Genomic DNA, 20,593 nt, shown 5'->3' on the forward strand with positions numbered 1-20,593 from the left:
AATAAGATGGATCAGAAAGTCTGGGAACGTTGTCAATGCCGTCACTTGTCTTCATCTCTCTCTGTCCTTCACGTAGCCGTTAACTGACTCCATATGATTTGGTTGTGTTTCGTGCCACAGTGAGGAATTCTGTTCCCCTCTGTTCTCGTCTTAATCTCATTTGGTTTTCAGCATTATTCTCTTGTTATTGCTCAAAATTTCCTGCTACGGGTTACAAGGCAGAGGTAAGGTCTCTTGGGAGAAATAACAAAAAGACCAGTTTCTCAGCATGTGGGCAGAAATGGCCGTAATGGGTACTGATGGTTGATACAGGAAACAAGACCATGGGCTCAAGCTCACGACCAGATGGCATGGCCTCTGACATGTCACACACAGGGACCGAGCGAAGACTTCCGGGGTTATCGCTGAAAAGATGATTCCCCGAGATGAACTGCTGACCCACGATCAGAAGAACACGAATTAGCTATGTGGGCCTGAATGAAACTAGAGAGGAGAGTTTAACCGTACTTATCTGCCTTGAAATGTTGCTGAATCTGTTTTGATGTTTTATTTTCTGTGAGAAAATCTTTTTTATTTACCACCCAGTTCAAAGAACCTACTAGGGAAAGTTGGAATGACACAACTTTGGAATGACAGCTGTTCTAACTGAATACTCAAAAGTTATGAAAAAAAATACCTCATGGGAAATGGTATGTGTAGTATAAATAACTAATGTAATATTTAAAAGAAAGCGCCATTTGATTAGGTATGACATTCCACAATTAAGGAAATAAAGGCCGTGTTTCATACACGGAGACGATGTCCGCAAATTGCTCCTAATCAAACAGTCTGTTGCTGTCCTGGGTTTGCAGAATCCAGCCTTTCAAGTAACGGACGATGCTGTTTCTTGGCAGGGACGTCGGTGAGCTTAGAGGTTCTGGATTCCAGCTTGCAAGGGATGACAAGAAGAAGACAAGGAAGTTACGTTTCTCAGGGAAACATGGTGAGTAAATAACTCCAGGTGCTTTTAAAGCCTCTGGATTGATTATTTTATAGTTCTGGTTTTGTTAACCATACCATAAGGATATCATTATTTATTTATCAATATCATATGTTGTCCCTATATAAATAAAATAGGCAAAATGAAACATTACCAAATGAATGGTTCTGAATTTCTAAAAATCACTATTTAATAAAATCTACGCCATAGTGGCTGGCTACCATAAGTCCTAGGAAAGCAACCTACTGTCTGGTCTTTAGCCTCACCACACATTTTGGCTGTAGCAGCACAAAAAGTAGGCAAAAAGAGCTTATATTCATCAAAATCTGAGATAAACATTATCTATCAACTCTAGAAACTTCTTGAAGGCCATGAAAATTACAGCCTTCCCACAGCCCTGAACTTTGAGATTTACCTTCTAGGACAGAAGCATCGTTTCTGTTCAGATTGACTTAAGTTTATTCAAATAGAATTCTGTAATTGACTATGTAATAATTTGAACCATAAAGACTGCTTTCTCTCTTTATTCTGGACGCAAGTTCTCAAAGTTGGAATCCCTTGAGTGTTTTCTTGTCACTCGAAGAGCTTTCACCCTGTGCTCAAAAGTTGTTTACGAGTTTGTCCTTTGAAAACATGCAGTGTATTATCACATACCTGATTGCAGAAGTTGTCTGATACCTGAAACAGACCATAGTATTTTGAGTCCTAAGAGAACTTTCAAATCCATGAAAATCCTATGCTTGCTGAAGGATTATTATTTATGACCTCACTTTATGCCTGTTAGAAGCTTAATTTCACTTGCCGGAGGTAAATTAGATACTGATTATAGTCCAGTAATCTGTCATTCAATGAAGAGGGTGGAGGGTGGAAAATTAAAAGGAACGACGACTTTTCCTCTTCATTCAAGAAGGTCGACTGATCCCCTTAAACTTCAGTCTGACAGCACATATCATTGACGTATCCTTTAAAATGGATATTTGCGTTATTTAACAGTGGACTTGCATGTAAAGTTTGTTGCATTCTGATTACTCAGCCATCGTTTTCTAAGTGTTGGTTATGGCCCAGCACTGTCCTGGTGGTGGTGAACCAGGCAGACAAGCGTCCCTGCTCTTAAGGGACTTGAATTTTAGCAGCCGGGAGTGAACAGAAGCAAAAAAGAGAGAATAGTCATCATCATAAATAGGCAAACAATTTGGTACGTTATTCAGTGAAATAAATGACAGCGGTAAGAGGAGATGTAAAGCGACGTAAAGCGGACATGAGCGCAAGGGTGTGGGAGGAACGTGACACTGTTCAATGGAGTGATGTGGATAAGGCTCATGGAGAAAGTAACATTTGAATGAAGATTTGAAGGAGGGGAGGAATTCAACCCCGTGGCTACCTGGAAGCAGAATAATTCAGGCAAAATAAATAGCTGGTCTTACACTAGAAACAGGATAGGAGTTTTAAATAAACAGCTGGAGTTTTAAATAAACACCGTGTGGCTGGAGCAGAGTGAGCACGGGGGTGGTTGCTGGACGAGGAGGTCAGAGACATCCCCAGAAAGCAAGTGAAAACCGAGGGTAACTGAGGATCACATTTCACTGACATCTTCAAGGGGTCTTTCCAGCTGATGCCTTAAGAAGATACCACAGGGAGGTAAAGGCGGAACAGGGAGAAATTTGAAGAGGCAGTTGCATTCATTCCGGTGCTGAGTGATGTGGCATGGACCATGGTGTAGCACTGGAAATAGGAAAAGATACATATACTATGTAATTAGTATAATACATAATATGTGTTTACATATTATACATATACTGAAATACATATAACCTGAACTTTGGTGATATAAAATATACTTTTTAAAATTGCACATAAAACCTTTATAATAATTTACCATAGAAATCACACGCACAAATTCTTTAAAAAAAAATAAGAGTGATTTACAAACAAACGAGCTTGGATGGAAGAGAAGACAGTATACAAAATTAAAGATTTTTTTTTTTTCCAAAATAGTGAATGACTATCTCTGGATCTATGGTGCAGAGTTGAAACATTTTCCAAAGCAAGGTTATAGCAATAGATGTGTATATGAATAAAATTTTTAAGTATGAAAATTACTGAATAACACACTCAACTCAGAATGCTAGAAAATGAGTACCAAAGTAAACTAAATTAATAGAAACAAAACATTTTTTTCTAGCTTTAATGAGGTATAATTGACAAAATTATAATATTGTTTAAGTGTACAACATGAGGGCTTGAGATACCTATCCTTTGTAAAAGGCTTCCCCCCACCCAGTTAATTAACAAATCCATCACTTCATATATTTACCTTTTTTGAGTGTGCAGTGGTAGAAAAACATTTAAGTTCTCTTTTAATCATTTAACAAATTGGAGAATTGAAAAAAAAAAAAAAAGCAGTGGAAATAATAAACCCCTGAGCTAGTTGTTTGTTGAAAATCAACAAAACAGTCAAAGCAAAAGTTAAGTAAAGGAAATATAAAATTGAAATCCCAGGAAGAAGCAGACTATTTTCATAGAAGAAACAGAAAAAACTAATGCATAAAGAGAGGAAGTAGTTACAGAGCTCCTCCATTAAAAATTCCAGGCCTTGCAAATTTATGGAAGAAATCTAGCAAAGATCAGATAATTGTAATGCAACATAATTGCCTCAAATTATAGACTAAGAAGAAAATTTCTAAATTTGATTTATGAAATTAGAATATGTTAGATCCTTAAACCCAACAAAGATTACACTAAACAGAAAAGCTACAGGCTGATATTGATTATAAATATTAATGCAGAAATCTTATGAAAAAATACTAGCAAACAGATTTCAGCAGTTCATTTAAAACAGAAGACATCATGACCAAGTAGGATTTATTTCCAAGATACAAGGGTGGTTTCAATATTAGGAAATCCAAAAGTGTAATCCACTGTGTTGATAGAACTAAGGAGGAAAAAAAAAAGGCTCACGTCCTTTGAGGCAGAAGAGGCATGAGACAAAATCCAGCAAGCTTTGCGATTAAAAAAAAAAGCTTAATACAAAAAATCATAGATACTTTCTTAATACAAAGTACATGAACAGAGGCCAACGGATGAGAATGAATTTGTGTTAAGGATATAGTACCTAGCTAGTATGGCTGGAGCTTAGGGACAGAATGTGAAGAAAAGAGGTTAGGTAGTCAGAGGAAAAAGATTTCTATCTTCATGGTATCAGGAAGCCATAAAGTTTGGTCAGCAGGGAATTCAAATGTCTAGTTTTGAATTTTGTAAAGATCATTGTTTTCCCTGCATAGATGAGAGAGGAACAAGAGGCAAGGAGACAGGGAGGTAGGTGCAGTGATGCTCACCTGAACAGCGGGCCCCTGGGGGCAGTGGGGTGTGGCTAGAACTCCTGAGCACATAGTAGGTACTTGATAAATATAGTACTTAATTCATAGACATAAAATAATAACCCACAAATTAAATGCATTGGTCTCATTTTATTTAGAAATCTTTAAAGATCTTCCAATAACTTGGGGGTCGTTATTGGTTAGAAGAATGATTTCACAATTACAGAGATTAATAGACTTAATAAAGAGTTTCCATCATGGCTTCTATTAGAAAAGTTATGGGGGTATTAGATGTGGTTTTCTTTTTTGTTGATACTGTTTTCTTGTTTTTTTTTTAATATTTAAAATGTTTTGTTTTTTATTTGTATAATTTAAATATGTGCATAAACAACATAGAGAAGAAACTCTTAAACAAACAAAGTTTATTACACTTAGATAAGCAAAAAAGAATTTATATGTGTGAAAAACTCAAGGGCACCAACTGTGCGACAGTTTTCGCCAGCATCTGCACAGTGTTATTTTCTACATCCTGTATTTAATGGCATGGAAGGAAGAAATCACACATGCAGCTTCATATATTTACATTTTAAAAACTATCTTTACAAAAGTTAGCATGTTTTTCTCTCTCCGCTAGATAAATTCTCTTCTTTTACTTTGATTATGAACAATGTGCGTAATTTAAACTTCAAGTTTCTCATCATTGCAGAGATTTCTACTATCATTGAAAGTCTTTAACGAAGACGTTTAGAGACAAATACAAGAAAGTCTGCTATGAATTGTTAAATGAGGAAAAGTATAGTAGAATTTTAAGTGGGAAACCATTTGATTTTGTGGAAGTGAGGCAGTTATACTTCATCTTGAAAGATGTAAGAATTTAGTCAGGCAGAGGTTAAGAGAAATGGCAGACCTTGCTTAGAGTATTCCAAAAACAAGGAAAATTTATTCAAAATGCTAATAAGTAGGGATTCCATGTTCAAGTGCATCTTACAACTGATTTTTTAAAATTATTATTAATGTAATGGCAGGCTCCAAAAAATTAACTGCTAATGTTTATATTAATTTATTTTGAATACTTGGGACTTGTTACTACTAAGTTATATTTTATATATTAAAGCTCATTTCCTTATTATCATTCCTTCTCCATTAAAAGAAATACGTTTTTGAGCTCTGTCAAAATACAGAGATCATCTAGTTCGTCCAGCTCATATTGTATAGAGGAAAGGAACTTTCTAGAAGAGTGTGGGTGCCTCTCCCTGAAGCTTCCGGAGTATTGAGTCAGAGCTGAGGCTGGATCTGAGAAGACCAGCAATGTCTTTGGATTTCTGACCAGGTCCTGTTACTTCTTTCTCATGCAGTCATCCAGTAGGGACACCGTCAGGGTTTCCACCAAGATTTAAAAATTTGAACCTAACTGTGAAAGAACTTGGAAATAATGCCAAAACTGTGAATTATTTTTTTAATTAATAGCTGTGAGTTAGCAGGAATTCCTATTTGGCGCAGGGTTGGCATTCGAAAAATACACTTTGAAACCTAATTTTATTGCTTGTAAATGTGGCTTTTGTGGTAGGTCTCGTTTTAATGAATGAGTAGTTCGTAACTGGCAAATTGAAATACAGGCATACGTAGTTTTTCTCGGCCAATATTAATATAAAATTAGGTGTTAAAGAAGACTTTTTAGGAGCTCGAAAATTTATTGTCTCAATTATAGAAACCACTTTTCAATCAACATTTAAAATAGTCTCAGTGACACTTGAAATTTTCGTAAGGAAGTGGCATTATTAAGGCTTCATTTTCATGATGAAGCTGTTAAAGCCAGAGTAGGCATGTAACTTAAATTATGCAAAATAGTGTAGTCCAGTCGATGAATCCACCTGTCGAGGCTTTCAGGCAAGCGTTGTCCTCACTGATAGCCTCCCCCTCCCTTTCAAATTGAGTCTCACCTTTTGCTTTTCTGTAGGTTGATGACTTTCAAGTAAAGTTTGCCTTTGTCTAAATGAAGTACAAATATCAAATCAATGAAAACTCAGTCGATAAACTAGATTACTTTTTAAAGATATATATTCTAAATTTTCCAGCTGAAGAACTAGAAGGTTTGGTACTTCACAACAGAAATGATGGGAACAATGCAAAAAAAAAAAAAAAGTCGTTCTCTTTATTTGCAAGTCCATTGCCCTAAAATCTGAATCACAGTTAACTTTGATGAGATAAAAACTTGCATTCTCAAAATTTTCCATTTCGTTTTTCCTATGGAGTTTAAGGTATGATTGTCATTTTTATTCTGCTAAAGCTTGGCATCATTTAACTACAGCAAAAGTTGAGATATTAATACTATCACAATGAAAATATGAATATTTCCGATACACTCTAAAATTAAAATGACCTCCATTCTGTAGTTTTTGACAGTTAAGATGGTGTCCTGTAGATATTGCCTAGTTAAATCATACCAATTCTTGGAATTTATGAGATGAGTACATTTTACAGATAAAAACATGCTGAGAATGAACAATGTTACAAATCTATGTTATTTTCATTCCAAACCAATTAGAGGTTTTTACCCACATAATACGGCATGCTATAAGTCAGTACTAGCCTTACCACTGTGAAGAAAGTCATTAACTTCACACTTTTTTTAAAATTTGATAAGTGAATTAATACTACTGCATACGATACAATAAAGTGAAAAAAGAAGAAATTTTCCTAGTGGTCGCACTGGCCATGGAAGGCTTAATACAAGATGCAAAGCTTTAGGCTGTGCGTGCCCTTCACATTCTTAAAGGAATCTTTGGAGATTCATTTAGCTCAGAGTGATCTCACCATCATACTGCAGCACCATATCATTGTAACTTTAACAGTCGTTCATCACCTTTTCTCTAAGTTCTATATAAGGTGATTGGGTTCGAACTTAAATTGTTAAGGTTCTAGAAGGCCGGAGCCATTGTCTATGTTATATCCCTGTGTCTCCTATAATACCTATCAGAGTGGCCCTCCACAAATGTTGGTTGAATTAAAAAATATAGAGGAGTTGGATAGGCAGTCTCTCCTGATTTCATTGTGGGAAGAGAATTAATGTGTTTGGGCACCTACTGTGTGTCAGGGACTTGGCAAAGCACTTTCAGCCCCTTCGGATATAAACAAAAGTACGTAGCAGAACCTTTAGTATATTTAAAAGCGAGTAATCTCAAGCTCTCAACATTAAAAGATTTTCTGTAGATTGTAAGTGGCAAAATCAGGAAGTGGTCCAGTTTTCCCTGTCTGCAAGCCACCTGTTGCTTTCCAGTTCCTAGAAGTGCCTTCCATTAGAGATACCTTTCAGTAGCAAGCGATAACTTGTATTCCAAGTGGGCACATCATATTTGCGATTCTGGTTAGAAGTGTAGGAATCTCTTGTAAACTGTGTTCACATAATTCCGGGCTTAATTTAGTTTTCCATTTAGAATTTCACACCAAGTTCAGCAATACATCATCCTGTTTTTAAGAGAGAATTTCCCTTCATGCATTCACCACGGCCCAGTTCTAGCTCTCAGTGTTGCTAGTCTGAGGAATGAGATGTCGGAGTGCCCTGGGTACAGTCTTCGAGAATGACTCCAGTTACTCAATTAAGTAAATAAAGCATGGCAGGTCAACCAACGTTCCTTTCCATTCCTGTCCTGTCCTGTCTTGTTCTCTGTCCCTCCTTCCCTTCCTCCCTTCTTCCCTTCTTCCTTTTAGTGAGAGATACATTTGCCAGACAGTCACTCACCTAGTGCTCCAAATACAGTACAAAATCTTGAGAAGTCAGCGATTCAGAGGGAAACTTGATTAAAACAATAATTTAGAATTTTTTTCACATGTTCATCTATCAGCATTTAGTAAAATACTCTCCTGTGTGCCAGGTAAGTTACTTAGACATGGAGATATAAGCCGTGTGTTACTGACTGCTCAGGGCAGCTCATGATATCGTCAGGTTGCAAGTGTGTAAATAAATGAGTATTTACAATGCAGTTGTAGGAAAGGAAAACAGAATTATAAAATATTTAGTGACATAAGGCTTTGAATGCCTAAAATATTCTTCCCACAACCACATTAAAAACATTCCCCCATCAGTGTCTTTGTGGCTGTGACGTTTCTGTGCTTCTATTGATGACCAACAGCTCTTGCAGTTTGTGAGTGATTTTGGACATGTGGCAGGTGTTCCATAAACGTGTGTTCCCGAAGCCAGCGACCGATGACAAATAGACTTGGATGGGGTCAGAAGATTTGAAGAAAGTAGCTGAATTTGAATAAGAAAGGGGAATGAAATGAGGCTAAAGGAAATTCAGACCGTTCTTGCTTTTCTCATTATTATCAATGAGTTCACACAATGCAACCCACGAGAGACAATTCTCACAACCTCCGTACGCTCACCAAAGTTTAGAGTGCCAAACTCAGAAGTGTAGAGATTAATTTCTACATGTATGTGTATTAAGTACTTTCTCTAATGGACCTATTATTGCAGCAGTAAAAATGGTTAACTGTCTACTTAAATGACAAGTAGAAGCCATTTGGGGGAAAACTTGGATTTTCTTTTAGTGAGGAATCAAAAAATAAATGATAGTTAAAATGAAGACATTTTCATGTTTCTCTCTAGTGATCACATGGGATAGAAAGACAAGTGATAGAGAATTTCACTCTGTAAAAGCTGGCAGACAAGTAAGTGAGAAATAAAGTATAATCTTTGGGTTTAAGATTCTTACGACTGAGTTTTCTTCCTTTTTATGTTAACAAGTATTCCGGGCCACTTACTGTCCCTTCCTGCATATTGCAAACACTCAAGGACAAAGATAAAGTTTGTGAAGACAAATACAAAGATACCTTTTGGATTTTGAAATAACAGCTTATTGATGTTGGGCTGACCATGGCATCCCTTTTGGGTTCTTCTAGAAACAAAACAGTATTTCATTCGGTGTTTGAATGGTACGGAACTTTATGCATGGAACTGTGCCTCGCATTGCAGGATGTTTGTCATCCCTGAGACTTCTGCAAACTCTGTCCCCTGAAACACTGAACACCAGTCGCACCTGCCTCCCATAATTACAATGACAACCAAGAATACTGTTCCCCCCATTCAGACACCGCTAGAGTTACTGTCTTTCTCCTGGCCGAAAACCACTTGAGTTGAGAAGAGGGTTTGGGTGGAAAGACTGATTCCCGTCTCAGCGAAGGTTCACTGGTTGGAGGTGATAGATGGTGTTTTGTTTTTGTGTTCTTTTCCCACTCAAGCAACAAAACCCAAATTGGGCTACTTGTGGGGGAAAATTACGAAAAGGTATTTATCAGAATTATTGGAACTCATTAAAAAAACTAAAGGGAGATTAGAAATCAATGTTTCCCTAGAGTATTTTCTTACTATATTTGTTGAGGCCTTATAAGGTGATTTGTCCCCAGACGAAGTAGCTATTAAGTATCTTTCATCATATTTTACTTCCCAGTGGAGAGTGTGGTTGGTCTCGTTTTGGTCATGAGCATCTCACTTAAGGTCTCTCAGCAAGGGAAGTATGGGGTTAGCTTAAGATGGGCCACTGGGGAAGTACTGCCATGTATATCAATTGCCCGGTTTCTTATTCAGGTAACCTGCAACCAGACATATTATCACTAAGCCTCCCCAATATTTTAAATTGTCTGACTTAGGTGTCAACATTTAAACATCAGAAGGTTTCAAGTTAACAGTTGGATACCGCTTTGAAAACTCAATAATCAAGCACTTTTAAGTCTTTATTCTCGCATGTCCACAAACGAGTTATGTCAGGAGGAGTCGCCCTTTTGATGGGTATTCCCTCCCCGTGAGCCCAATAATGAGCTCCAGCCTTTTAAGTTACTTCCCGTGTCCTTCCAACATCTGCCAACATGTGCCGCTTCCACGTGCGTTAGTGTCATTTTCTTGGAATGGACAAAGGAGTTCTGCTAGAGAAGCTGGTTGTACATTTCATACAAAGAGCAACACGAATTAAGAAAAGTAAAGGAACTCTAAACATGATGCGAAACTGGGGAGCGTTAAGCCTTTCTGTATTACCATTATGTCTCTAGATTTTTTAAAAAAATTAACAATTTCTTCTAAATGTGGAAGGAAAAGGAAAACATGTCGATTTTGAAGAAACAGCCATGTGCTATTTATAATGCCTCTTAAAAGGCAAGTGAGCTTCTGGAATGTGCTGACTACCTTGTTTTTGGCAGTGTCTCCTCTGCTCATTAGCTGGTTCATGCAAAGGAATATGAGGGGCCTGGCAGTTCCAATTAATTCATTACGGAACTGATTGTATTTTCATTTTCACCTTTCTGAGCTATCGAATACATATTTATTCCTCATAAAAATGTCTTCACTTGCTTAATTCACTTTTGGCTCTCATTTTAAACAAAAGTACCTTTTCCCCCCTTTTCGATATATTTAAACTTGCTATTTGTTAGAAAAGCAAAGTAGAATGATTTTTGCTGCTCTTTTGAAATCTTTTACCAAGTTCAAACGGTTGGTAAAGATATTTCTTTGATAAAGGGAACAACTTGTCGTTAGATATATCTATTTCTAAATGAAATAGAAGTTCAAAAGGATTGGTGTGATAATATTCCTATCAAATCCATAACTAGATTTAATAAAGATTTTCTTAAAGACAGAACAGTTGCTTTGATTTTCATTATGAAGACATATTCCAGTTAGGGATAAGAAAAGGTAAGTAAAACTGACATCTCAATTTGATACATCTCACTGGAAATCTGGATAGACTCACCGTATAAATTTTCTCTGACTGAATGCATAGTCATAGTACTTCTTTATATATCTCAACACAGTTTTCATATTGCAGCAATATGCTGAATCTGTGATATAGTCTGTTAAGTCAGTTAATAGAAATATTGATGAAATAATAGCGCAGTCATAGTCACTTAATTAATTCTGGGAAATGGAATGATGGGCAGTGTGGTTAGAACCTTTGTTTTCTTTTATATCATTTATTATTACAGAATTGATTATACCCATAATTTTTTGGGGATATAATCTTGCCTCCTCCTAATCAATATTAAGAATTCACTTCTTATTAAATAGCCGAGTCCTTAAGATAATCTTAGATACCTTGGTGAGCAGGAACACATACTAAGCATGCTAGGACCTTGACATAGTGCTGAATTTGACTTCTAGTTGGTGAGATGTCTTTTTCCATGAAATCTTACAATGAGTTTCTATTAATCCTTCGACCTCTGAAGTGACATAAATACAGTTTAGTGGTTAGTATAAAATGAGCTTTCTGTTCATATTAGTTATCTATCGTTGTGTTACAAAACAGTACAAATTTAGCAACTTATAACTACCGACTTTTATGGGTCAAAGTCAGGCGTAGCTTAGCTTCCACTGCCTAGTTCTCTCATGACCCTGCAATCAAGGTGTCACTGGGGCACGATCTATTTCCAAGTTCACATGGTGTTGGCAGATTTCCTTTACTTTTGGTCTGTTGGAATGAGGTCTAGAGTTTCTAGATGGTTGTCTACCTGACGATGCTCTCAGTTCCTCGCCACATGTATCTTCCCAGTGTGAAAACTTGCTACATCCAAGCCAGAAACCAGGAGAGTAAGGTAGCAATATAGAAGTTAAAATTCTGTGTATCATAATCATGGAAGTGATGCCCTGTACCTTTGCTGTAGTCTTTTGGTTTGGCCTAAGTCACAGGTCCCGTCCATAGTCAAAGGGAGGGGAATATACAAGGCCTACATACAAGAAATGGGGACCAGGGGGACCATCTCAGGGTCTTCCTGCCACATTGTTGTGCATACTAAGTGGTTATGTCTTTTGTAGATCCTCAATGTATTACACCATTCAGGACGAAAGTTTAAAGCATAAAAACTGCAAAAGAAAATAGTGCATGCTTTTTCATGTTATTAAAATTTACACTAAATAAATATGGTGTTTACACTGAATCAAATATGCTATGACATCTGACCTTATAATTTATTTGAGTGACAGTGCATTTAAACTCCATGATATATGGAAAACTGTGATGTCGTATTTATATTTCAAATACTGCGTAAAATTTACCCATACACTTCTTTATGACTATCTCATAGTGTTCCTAAGAAGAAATTTATGAGGGGTTTTGCAGTTTGTGCACAGATTTATAGTTGTTAGGAATAGTAATTTTGATCAAAGAAGGGAAGGTGACAGCTGCCCAACCTTCGAATCCATGAGTGTGCTCAGCTAGGTTGGGAACCTCCTCACGGTGTGACGTGAAGTAGAATGCTGCGTATCATTCCTTTGGTCACATTTGGAGGCGTATGAGCTTTACAAGAGGCACTTCTGATTCCAAAGAGAAGAGCTGCTTTCTGGGGATCAAATTAAGTGTCATTGTTTAGGGGACAGATCAGCTAATGTTCAATGAAGAAAATGAAAAACTCTTTCTACCTAATAGGTAGTTTCCTTGGCCGGCATGTCATTTTCTATTACTCTAATAAATATATGCTCTAATCAAAAGCAATAACAAATCTTGATTAGATAAATTAATCTTTTTGAAAACATGTAATCTTTTCTTAGATGGTATTAGATTAAGTACTGCAAAAATCACCAATTTTCTTATTTATAGAATTTCCTCTTTAAATAATGAGCTCTGCCAAATTAGTGATATTTGCTTTCAGAGGCAAATGAAGCATTTCTTCTCTTGAACTGAAATTTTCACATTATACTCCATATATTTTCTTGATTCCTTTCTTTGAGATAACCTGAATTTACATGCACTATTGTGTCCTCAAGTTTATACCCTCGAGGCTCATTTATTCAGTTTTTAGGATCCATTTTAAAGGAAAATAGGTGATTTGCAGGTGAATTTTCCCTAGTTTTCTGTCGCAGTTTTGTTATTGTATCTACTGTTCAATCTATTATATGCAAAAATTGCTAAAAATTGAAAAACTAACATGATACAGCATAGCATCAGTAATTCAGTTCTTAATTCTACCTTAGGAAATTCCGTTGCATACAGTTTTGGGTCTCTTTTGAAAGGACCCTTCTATCAATTACAGTTGTTTTTTCTTTTTTTTTTTACCTTTAGTAAGAAGGAGAATTTTCCATTTATAACTTCTTGTACTTCTACAGTCACATGTGATTTAAATAGCACACATTCATACTTCTATATGAAATACAGAATGGAAAATTTCTAGAGGATGAGGTAATCATAAACAGATTTTCTGATATTTTTTTTCCTCATCCTACTGCAGTGTTTTTCATGCCAAATTTTAGAAATCTATATAGCAGAAATACAATAATAAACCGCTGGAATAGATAATGATATAAAATATTGGTTCAAACATATATTAAAATAAAAATAGGAAATTAATAATTTTCATTCAAGGTAATGGAGAGCAAAGTGAATCCAATTCGTATTATTCTAAACCTATCTTTTCTCACTTGCTTTGAAAATAATAATTAGAAAACAGCATGAGAAAAATTTGATGTTTCATATTGAACTTAAGAATAATTTAAATAAATGACTAGAATTTATTGGCTTATGTATTTCTAATGAGCATTCTGTAGTATTTAGTATTTACATAAATTCAATCATTTAAGAAACAGGTAAAAACCATTTGTATGAAAGCTAAGTGTTTAGATATTTTGCTCAACAGCAATTACATTTTGACAAATAGAAATCGGATATAAATAAAATACAATAATTTTTATTTAAATTTGCAATATATTTTAAGAAATACCATTTGTTCTTATGTGAAAGTAGTCATTAAAAATGTTGAGTGATTTCTATTAAAATGATTTCTAAATTATAGGTCAGTTCTTTTGATATTCAAAAGGCCATGAAACAGAATCAATATTTTAAATCAGATTTGCATGACTGAATATAGTTGCTTGGCACGTTGAGTAAGCTGGCTACCTTTCCTAGAGTCATTAACTTCAAGCTATGCCTCATGCTGGCTGTCTTCGAAGCCTATGCTTTAATTCTCCATGCAAATGCATTTTTGTTAATCTAAGACAATCTCATCTTAAAGTTCCAGCTGAAGTTATAGGTTTTCCTTTAGATCTCATCCATGTTGTTGAAAACTCTTGCTCTGAAATTTACTGTCAGTTGCTATGGCATTAAAATCTATACTGTCTTGCTCCGAACTGCATTGTCATAGGTACATGCAGTAAACTACTAGACCCATAAGGAACATATTTCCATTTTTGTTTGATTGCTTCAGGTCCTGATAAGTGCTTGTGATATGAACATCATCATATACAATAATTATAACCACACTCCTGATATTTAGCGTGATGTTTCTGGCATGTGCCTTACCAGAGACAGAGTATTATCCAAACTGTAAACATGGCTGCCATGGAAGTGACTCACCTCACCTGCTGGCTCATATAGGACCCGTCTCAATCAGACACTTTTTACTGTTAAGTAAAAAGACTAGCTTTTCCTAATGAAATATAGACATAATGCATTAAGATTATTAATGATCATTGTCGGGTTAATTAGTTCAACAGATCCTCTTTAGAAGTGAGTTTTGAAGAGGGCAACTTGAGAGGGTAAATTGCAGTGGGTATGTGGGCCACAGCATCAGACATCTCTAACGTTTAAGAACAGGCCTGAAAAGGAGGAGATAAGCGTGCCAGATACACATTTTAAATTTAAACTCATAAACTTGTAAATAACCACTATCCTTTCACACACAAAAAAATGTGTCACTTGGCAGCATCTTGTTCTAGAGGAATACATTATTCCTCTCTGAAAATTTATATTCTCCCTTTCTGAATAGAGTTCAGTCCTTTAGATTTATTTGGGACTAAATAAATTAGAGGGTAGATAAACGGGTACAGATTAATCTATAATGTCTATGATTTTTGAGACTATGTAAGTTACTTAGTCTATATATTAGTAATTATAAAAGGAAATTTAGGTGTGCCATGCTAGGTGACAGTCTACAAAATTGGTTTTCTTATCTAGTGAATTTTAAATAGCACTTTAAGCTTGGGTATCTTTGTTCTTCTGGCAAAGGAAGTAATTTGATTCAGTATTATAAAGTCCAAGGCTTTTTATGGCAGCCCAAATTGCCAGCTGATATTTAAATGGATCTGAGATTGAATCAGAGGTGGAGAGTTAAGGGTACTTGGGTGATGTTTCATATCAGTGGCTATTAATTTAGTTTTCAAATTTGGATGCAAAAAAGATAAAGAAAATTACATTTTATAGGTTATGTGCCTTGTTGCGAAAATACCGACTTAAATATGTGAAAATTATAAAAATTAATTTTTGACTAGGAAATTTATAGTATGTTTGCTATATGATGATTTGTTTTTTATACAATCTGGCATGTATTTTTATTATTTTTATGAAGTCAAAACTTACTGTTATTTGGACTTTAAGTTGTGGTCTAAATTGGAATGAAAAATTTCGCAGACACCTTTAACAAAAATAAATATACATACCCAAGGAGAAGGAAGGGCCTTTTACTTGTGAACATACCTAACGATGAAGATAAAATTTAGGCAGAATTTATGTTTAATTTTATACACGTATTTAACCTTGCGGGCTAGATGTCTGGCTGAAATTTGCTAAATACAAGGTAATACTTTGGTAGAGTCATGCTTGGAGTGTCTGACTCTATGTGGTCTGAATAGTCTCCCTGTCCTCCAGCACACAATACAGGGTTGTGACTTGAATATCGAAATAAAAGGTTTCCCCTTAAAATACAATTTATATGTTTAAGCTTTGGGTTCTACGACCTAAATCTCATGTAAACAAATTGCAAAATACTCACATTTGCTATTTCAAGACTGATTAATGTATATTTCAAATGTCAGACACACCTAGTTTACTGTGATTCAGTGATGCGTTCATATAAGCTGAATAATGCAGTTGTAAAAAATGTAGATAAAGCACTACCACTTAACACATCACTACACTGGTTAAACTCTGAAACATTAATCAAAGCACATTAGGCACTGAGTTTGGAGTGTGGGGAAGAACAAAAGGGATCTCTGTGATTGATTGAAAGAAAGAGTCTAGCACTAGAAACCTGTAATCACAGTGGCTCAGGCTGCAAGATGCTGATCGTTGCCATAGCAACAGACTGTGTTTTGTTACATCATGGAAATAAAGGGTGTGAGAGTTATGAGTGCAACATCCCACCGAGGGGTCAAATGCATAGTTATTATAGGAAAGGGTAATAGAAAATGTAGTCGCAGGTAAAGATGAGCATTTTGAAAAGGGTAATAATGAAAGTGCATGAAGATAGACGAGCAGCTCGTGAAAATTTGATTCTATTTTTACAGTGGGGCTTTCATTTGTAACCATGCTTAATCACAGTTATCGCTGGCTTCCTTATTCCTTCCTTCCTTCCTTTTTCCTTTCCTTTTTTTTCTTTATTATATAGCCGAGTGCAACTTCGAAAATAAAATTCAAATTTTTACCTATTTTATTTCCTGGGACACTAACTTATGGTACTGTCAATTTAGAGCAATATATTAAAATTTCGATTTTATATATTATAAAGATTACGGTCTCATCCAAATATTAGACCGCATCTGGGGAAAATGTCACATATTAAATATATGTGTTCTGCACACGTATCCCAATGTTATGGAGCATATTATAGACTCAAATGTGTCGATCCATCATTACACACAGTGTTCATCTTTATAACAAACCTACATTTGTTCAAAGCCTTATTTTTTTTATAGAATTGCACTTCCCTTAGTGACTGAGTACGGTCCGAGTGGGCCGATGCGGCCACAGAGAGCAATGATAATGACATAGTGCCACAAAACTGTCTGAGGCACTGGGCAGTGGGACGAAGCAGGCAGGTGCGGAGTGCGGGTTCTGAGGGCGGTTGTCGCCTCACCTTAGTTCTCTGTTGTTCATTTCCCTGGAGGAGTGAGCTCATGTGGACCTGGGAGTGGGGATGGCGGAGAGGTCACAGTCTTTCTGGCCTCAGGCGCCACATTTAGGAGTTAGGGTAATTCAGCCACATTGAGGGCAGGGCAGGATACCCGTGACGGCATCTTGTAATTTCACTGAAAAGGCCAGAGAAGGGATCTCGGATTTCTGCCTGACCATGTCTGGTGGCTGCTTAAGCCACGCCTGAGTGGAGCAGACCCAGAGACGACAGCTCTGAACTGAGACAGGAAATAATTTGCATTTCGTGGTCAGCCTAATAAATTGCCTGCTAAAGACAGCAGAAACATTACTTGCAGAGAGTAATAACAGATTTCAGAGTTTCCACATCTTAGCATTCATAATATCTAGGACACTGTCAAAGATAATTTTCAAAAAAGAAAAGGTAAAATTTTGAGCCTCATACACTTATCAAAATGAACACATGTGAGTGATTTTATTCTATTCATTTATCAAGAAAGGGACCAGATAGATGTTATAACCAGTTCAAAAGATAAATATCAGGAATATTGAAATGAGTGCTCAAGTGCAGGGCAAAACTATTCTACATCAAGGAAAGAAGTCAATTTGAACTTTGACTAGATATAATAGAATTTGTAGATCTATAAGTTACACACAACTTAGATATAAAATAACTCAATGACGGAAAACTAAAATCAGATAACCTGGAGAGCATCTTTTAAACAACGTCTACTTTTCCGTAGAAATACATTTTTTTTCCCTAACGCAATCCAAAATCTCCTAACTAGGAAATTGAGTAACACTCTCAATTGAAAATTAAATGAGTCTACGGCCATGCCACCCTGAACAAACCTGATCCTGTCTGATCTCCAAAGCTAAGCGGGGTCGGGCCTGGTTAGTACTTGGATGGGAGACCACCTAGAAAGACCAGGTGCTCTAGGTGTAAAAAATAAAAAATAAGGGAGTGTAAACTGACAAGGTCCTTGCAATCTGTGAGATCAACCAAGAGTTGCCTTGCCTTAAAAAAAAAAAAAAAAAAAAAGAATTAAATGAGATCAGTCTTGAGGTGGTCCAGAGGTTGGAATTAGGAAATCAGGATTTTGAAAGCCATGATAAATATACTCAGAAAGGTAAAGGAAAGTTAGCTTTAAAAAACACTTTAAAAAATATTAAGTCTCTCTCATCAGAGAAATGGAAACAATACAAAAGGAATAAAAATTCTAGGGCTGAAAAGTTAAATAAGTGAAGAAAAAAATTAAAATGGATGGATTTAACAGCTGAAGGAGAATAAGAAAAAAATTAGTTTATTCGCTCTGCATACAGAAGCATTCATTAGAAATTAAATAATAAAAAATCTAGATATGCACCAAAATATCTGGAAAGTAAAAACATACTTTTGAATAATGAAAAGTCCAACGAATTGAAAATGACAAAATTTGTGATATTCAGTTAACAGAGCTTAGAGGTAAATTTATAACTTTAAATATTTATATTTAAAAACAGGGGAAATCTCACATAATCTAAGTTTTCACCTCATGAAACTAGAAAAAGGACCATTTAATTCTCAAGAAAGTTGAAAGAGGAATTAAAGCATGGATGGAATCTCAAAAGCATTTTGCCAAATGAAAAAGACTACATACTGTATGATACAATTTATATCAAATTCTATAAAAATCAAAACGTAAGTGACAGTAAACAGATCAGTGATTGCCAGGGATTGGGGTGGGACAGTTTTTATTGAAAAATATCTTGCGGGAACCCTTTGGGGAGATGTAAATATTCTATATTTTCATTGTCGTGGTGCGTCTACAACAATGTATATTTGCCCAAACTCAACAAACAGCGCACTTTAAAAGGGTGTGTTTTATCGAATGTAAATTATACATCAACAAACCTGATTTTTAGAAATTTTTTTATTTTTAGGATGTGGATGCTGAAACAAATACAATTAATTATAGCCTTAAGCACAAAAATTGATGCCGCACATTATAGAAATTGTTGAGAGAAGTTGAATTTGTACTCGATGATTATAAATGAGATGCTCTACAACTTATTTCAAAATGACTAATATATAAAATCAGTTTTAACATTCATTCCATTGTTTTAATGATGTGTATCCGAAAGCAAACATTCTGCATAAATTGCAAGTAAACTGAAAACTTGTACCAGTATGTTACATAGATAACGATTTGAACCTACCACATTCCTCCCAGAAATGCATATTAATCATTGAAACATGCTGAAATTCATTTATTTGCTGTCCTCTATTTTACTTAAAGTATTGCAGAAAAAAAATATTTCAGTACTTAACACATGGTACAGTTTTCATACAGCAGTCTTATGGAATGAATCATAATTTAGCAAATCTTATAAAAATAGCATAGGTTATATTGTTAGAAAAATCTCATTTTGTATACTGACTCTACATATGATCTAAAAAGAATTACCTTAAATATATAAAACCCAAGCTTATGACGGTACAATCCAAAGATTATTTATTGATGCACTAGTTATTGCTACTGGAAGAAATTACCATAAATATTTGTTGTTTCAACACAAATGTATTATCTTAGAGTTCTGGACATCAGAAATGAAAATCAGTCTCCCTGTCCTGCAGTCAGTATGTCAGCAGGGCTGATTTCTTCTGGAGGCCCTAGGAGAGAAATCAGTCCTTCTCTTCCAGCTTCGAGAGGCCCCCTGCAGTCCTCCTGTCACTCCCTCCATCTTCAAAGCCAGCAGCATAGCCTCTGAACTTCCTCTAATAAAAACCCTGGTGGTTAAGTAGAGCCCACTGAGATAATCCAGGATAATCCCCCAGCCCCAATTGGATTCTTAACTTAATCCGATACACACATTTTTATTTATTTTTTATTTTGCCATATAAGATATTCATTCACAGGTTCTGGGAAGGAGGACATGGACATTTTGGGGGACTGTCATTCAGACTGCCACAGCTGGCAGCCCCGAATCGTGCTATCAGCTGGGCTTTCAGTGGTGACCGAGAAAGACAAGGTGCCTGACCTCATAGATTTTACAGTCTAAGAGGAATTTTAATAAATCTTAGCTAGTTGATGCAGGACAAAATATCTTATAGGAAGTGGCTGCTACAAAAACTTAAATAGTTACTAATATTTAAACAAAGGAAACTAACATATAATAAATAATTGTTTGGATAGTCCATATTAAGAAGTGGTAATTAATTATTTGGAAACCAGAAGTAATTCAGAAAATGTTCTTGTAGAAATTATATGAAAAGATGTGATCAACAGCAAATAGAATAACAGTAGCAGTTTTTGCAGTTTTAAAAATTAATGTTGAAGCAAGGAGGGTATTAAAGCTCAACAAAATTAAGTAAATGTATTCGATAGATTTTCTGAGCACTCTTTCTGGCAGTATTTATTTACTTCCTTCTTCCCTCAAAAACCGATAAACGACAGATCGATCCACACTGTGGTGGATCA

The 20,593-nt window shown here is 35.7% G+C and overlaps 1 pseudogene; it reads left to right on the forward strand.

Moving 5' to 3' along the window:
• Positions 1 to 17,956: 17,956 nt before the first annotated feature.
• Positions 17,957 to 18,075, forward strand: LOC112483010 (annotated as a pseudogene).
• The last annotated feature ends 2,518 nt before the right edge of the window (positions 18,076 to 20,593 follow it).

Source organism: Pteropus alecto, unplaced genomic scaffold, assembly GCF_000325575.1.
Source record: "Pteropus alecto unplaced genomic scaffold, ASM32557v1 scaffold66, whole genome shotgun sequence".
NCBI classification, from domain to species: Eukaryota; Metazoa; Chordata; class Mammalia; order Chiroptera; family Pteropodidae; genus Pteropus; species Pteropus alecto.